The following is a 5352-nucleotide window of genomic DNA, read 5'->3' as shown; positions in this document are numbered from 1 at the left end:
ATTACAAATGTGTCCTCATTTCCCATTAACCCCCAACCTCCCCGCCCCCCACCCCCACTCATGCTCTCATCCCCCTGTTGTCCGTGACCATTGGTTTGGCTTATATGCATGCATACAAGTCCTTTGGTTGATCTCTCCCCCTTACTCCCTCCCTCCCCTAGTTTCCCTCTGGGGATTGATAGTCTGATCGCTGTTTCTCTGTCTTTGGATCTGTCCCTGTTCATCAGTCTATGTTGTTCTCTATATTACACAAATGAGTGAGATCATGTGGTATTTATCTTTCTCCCACTGGCTTATTTCACTTAGCATAATGCTCTCCAGTTCCATCCATGCTGTTGCAAATGGTAAGAATTCCTTCTTTTTTACAGCAGCATAGTATTCCATTGTATAGATGTACCACAGTTTTCTAATCCACTCATCTGCTGATGGACACTTAGGCTGTTTCCAAATCTTAGCTATGGTGAATTGTGCTGCTATGAACATAGGGGTGCATATATCCTTTCTGATTGGTGTTTCTGGCTTCTTGGGATATATTCCTAGAAGTGGAATCACTGGGTCAAATGGGAGTTCCATTTTTAGTTTTTTGAGGAAACTCCATACTGTTCTCCACAGTGGCTGCACCAGTCTGCATTCCCACTAGCAGTGCAGAAGGGTTCCTTTTTCTCTGCATCCTTGCCAGCACTTGTCGTTTGTTGATTTGTTGATGATAGCCATTCTGACAGGTGTGAGATGATACTGCATTGTCATTTTGATTTGCATCTCTCGTATAATTAGTGACTTTGAGCATGTTATCATATGTCTTTCGGCCTTCTGTATGTCCTCTTTTGAAAAGTGTCTATTTAGGTCCGTTGCCCATTTTTTGATTGGATTGTTTATCTTCCTTTTGTTAAGTTGCATTAGTTCCCTGTAAATGTTGGAGATTAAATCCTTATCGGTGATATCATTGGCAAATATGTTCTCCCATGCAGTGGGCTTTCTTGTTGTTTCGTTGATGGTTTTCTTTGCTGTGCAAAAGCTTTTAGTTGTTGTTATATCATATTGTAATTGTTTATTTATTAATCAATTTATATATTATTTTCATATACATTTTACTAATTTTCTTTAATCTCTGACACTTCTATTATAGAGAAAGGGCGAATAGCGATATTAAAATATTTCTTCTAATTAATTCCCTTTCAATGTGCATGAATTCGTGCACTGGGCCACTAGTGTTAATATAAATGTCACCAGAAGACAATAAGTCAGGATCTCAATAGTTTGAAAATAACCATTCTTAGCTTTTGACTGACTTATACATATAGGAAAATTTATGTATCTTAGCTATTTTTTTTTTTTTGGTGAGAATTCTGACAAGAGTTTTTAAGACACTGTTCAAAATAACTACCTGTTTAGACAGAGTGATCTTGAAAGACAATAAACGTCTAAATGCAGAAAAAATAACCTTTTAGTTGGTTGACTTTCTCAATAGTACAATGCTGATTTTCTATTTTTTAAGTGTTTGAAGAGGCTTTAGAAATTAACTGTGTTTCTATTGGACCTGAACTATGTACAGCATTTTTTATTCCCAGCCTCTACTCTTCTTGAGTAGAGTTTAATTATATTTTCTAATCTGACATTCATGGATTTAGTTGAGCAATCTCTTTGGCATGTATTTAGGTCAGTTTATTTTTTACAAAATTAAGTCACTTTCATGGATGTACTTAGTGTATTATTTAACTAGAAAGCATTTTTATTAAGTTAAAATATTATACCACACAGTTTTCTCCTTTTTACTCTTATCATAAAATTGCTCTGAGGAATCGTGCTATAGCACAAAATCTGCTTTTTCAAATCTGATTTTCTTTAAAAATAAAACAAAACTTTGACAGGACTCCATACAGGATAGTGAGTTAACTGGACTTTTAAAACACAACTTGATATAATGCCTAGGGCAAGAGAAACAAAGGAAAAAATAAACAAATGGGACAGCATCAAAATTAAAAGCTTCTGCACAGCAAAAGAAATCAGCATCAAAATGAAAAGTGAACCCACTGTATAGGAGAACGTATTTGTCAATGATGCATTTGATAAGGGATTAATTTCCAGAAATATAAAGTACTCATACAACGCAACAAAAGGAAGACAAAGAATCCAATTAAAAAATGGGCAGAAGACCTAAATAGATACTTCTCCAAAAAGGACATACAAATGGCCATGAAAAAAATATGACAAAAATGCTCATCACGAATCATCAGAGATATACAAATTAAAACAACATGAGGTACCACTTCACACTTGCCAGAATAGTTACTATCAACAAATCAACAAACAAGTACTGGTGAGGATGTGGAAAAATGAACCCCAGTACACTGCTGGTGGGAATGCAGACTGGTGCAGCTACTATGGAAAACAGTATGGAGTTTCCTCAAGAAACTAAAAATGGAACTGATATTTGACCCTGTGATCCCACTTCTAGGAATATATCCCAAGAAAACAGAAACACCAATCAGAAAGGATATATGCACCCCTATGTTCATAGCAGCACTATTTACAATAGCTAGATCTGGAAACAGCCCAAGTGTCATTCATAGGTGAGTGGATAAAAAAGCTGTGGTACATTTTACACAGTGGAACACTGTGCAGCTGTAAAAAAGAAGGCTTTCCCCTAATTGCCATATTCTAGTGAAGAACTGAGAGGACTCCTAGATCATTATGAGACTATATACATAGTTATAAATTATAGATAAATAATAAATATTACATATTTTATTTAATAATTTATTGACTTGATGTTATACCTTTTAAACATTTAGACCTGTGGTGTTGACAGAGTCTCCCTGACCAAACAGCCTTTTTCTTGACTAAGCCTTAACCTTTGGCCCCAGTCCTTGCTGAGCCTGCCAGTTTTAGCAAAAATCTTGGTAAGTCAGTTTATGGAGAATCTTCCATCCTGATCTGCCATCAGCAAGAATTAGGTTGAGTTGGTTTAGCAAGAAAACCCGTACCCTTGATATCTTTCTTGTTTTAGTAATTTTCCATCCACTGATCTCTTCACCCTGGTCTTTGGTTATAAATTCCTACTTATCCTACTTACATTGAGAATTGAATTCAATTCCATAATGAAATCTGTTTTCCCCAATTGCAATAGTTTCTGAATAAAATGCATTTTTACCACTTGTTTTTATTTTGGATCTCTTTGCCAATATAAGATACTTATTTATATAACTCTCCAGTTATATAATGGGTGGGCCTTTTAATTAAGCATTTATTATTTTCCAGTCACAATACCAAGTGTTATTTATCATTTGATCCACCCAATAGCCAATTGGTAGGTCCTATTGCTAACCTCAGTTTACAAACAATGAAACTGGGGCATAGAGGTTAAGTAACTCTGTCAAAGACTCTCCCAGCTCAAGAGTCAGAGCTGGGGCTGAGGTGGAGCTCTGGCCTCAGAGACAGAGCTCAAAATGGCAGTCATGATTCTCATTCATATAGAATGAAATAAAATTAGACTCATTAACCACAAATAGTAAGGTTGTCTGGAAATAATAATCATCTGGGAATCCCCAACAAATTGTTCAGACTTCAAGATTTGCCTTTTCAGACTTGAAATTATAAAAACTGCTTACATTATCTTGTAATAGTTTTGACTTAAGTAGTTTAACTGCACAATGGAAAGGGTGGATGATCTTGCTCAGATGTGTTTCCTCAATAAAGGAGCAAAGGAATTAAAGGAATTGACTTGAAATCTAAAGGAAGTAGCTCCCTATCATTTATCAAGGAGAGTTAATAGGTATGGGGAAGCTGGTCTTTTGTTATTCTTGAGATGGAATGACTGCTCAATAATTCCATTAACATATACATATTTTTTACTCCTCATATTTAGAATGTGCACTAGCAGGCAGGATACACAGTGTGTGTCTTTAATTACTGAGCATTAGAATAAGTCTTTACCCACACAAATGCTAGAATTGTCATCTAATAGTAAGGTTGTCTGGAAATAATCATCTGGGAATCTGCAACAAATTGTTCCGACTTCAAGATTTGCCTTTTCAGACTTTAGAACAGTGTTCTTCTATTGCTCCTTGTGAGAGCTTGTCCCTAGGTGAAACTATAGATCTGCAGGCAAGGCTAGCTTAGTGGCTTGCTTCTTTGCTCATCATATTTATGTTTGTTCCTAACAATATCAGTTTTTAATTTGAGGAATGAAATTGACACCTGTTTTTGGCTCTTCATATGACCATGGATGTCTCAAGCTCCCAGTGATTTGTAAAGCACAAGATACAGCAGCTGAAATGCATTAGTTCAATAATAAATGCAGGGAACAATTTGATCATTTAAAGTAGCAATTATGCAAATACCTCACACCAAATAGTAGACTTAATAGTGGCAATGTTTCAGCCACAGCTGGTTTCCCTATGTACTTCAAGAGATTTTTTGCATGTGATTTTAACATTCTAAATTATTTCCAGGATAATTCAGTCTCTTTAAGATTTTTCTGCTTGTCCCTTACCAGGCTTTAGCTTTCACAGTATTGCTGAATAGTTATCTAAATAAAGTATGGAGGAAATCTTAAATCACAGATGGAATCAGCAGTGGAAGTATCTGTTCTGTCTCAAACCCGTGAGGAAAGGAAGAATTATTTAGGATGGGCTGAAGGGCAAAGGAGACCATCAGAGACCCCTTGGTGGTAGATTAAAGCCACATAGCTATAGAAAAAGAATCAGTTGAATTGATATATATATATATATATATATATATATATATATATATATATGTATACTAGAGGCCCGGTGCACAAAAATTTGTGCACTGGGGGGGGGGGTCCCCCAGCCTGGCCTGTGCCCTCTCGCAGTCTGGGACCCCTCAGGAGATAACAACCTGCTGGCTTAGGCCTGCTCCCAGGTGGCAGAGGGCAGGCCCAATCCCTAGGTGCAGCCCCTGGTCAGGCTCAGAGCAGGGCTGATTGGGGAGTTGGGGCGCCGCCCCGTCATGCACAGAGCAGGGCGGATCAGGAGGTTGTGATGCCACCCTCAGTCACGCTCAGGGTAGGGCCGATTGGGGGGTTGGGGCACCGCCCCCTGTCACACTCAAGGCAGGGTCGATGGGGAGGTTGCGGCGCCACCCCTTGTCACGCACAGAGCATGGCCAATCAGGGGGTTGGGGCGCTGCCCCCTGTCACTCACAGAGCAGGGCCCATCAGGGGGCTTGGGGCTCCGTACCCTGTCACACACAGAGCAGGGCCGATCAGGGGGTTGAGGAGCTCCCCCCTGTCACCTCACAGAGTAGGGGCCCATAGGGGGGAGCTGGGGCAACCGCCCCCCTGTCACACACAGAAGAAGGGCGGATCAAGGGGGTTGGGGGGGCTGCACC

The sequence above is a fragment of the Myotis lucifugus genome, unplaced genomic scaffold (assembly GCF_000147115.1).
Source record: "Myotis lucifugus unplaced genomic scaffold, Myoluc2.0 scaffold_19, whole genome shotgun sequence".
NCBI lineage: Eukaryota > Metazoa > Chordata > Mammalia > Chiroptera > Vespertilionidae > Myotis > Myotis lucifugus.
Note: the sequence above shows the minus strand (reverse complement) of the source record.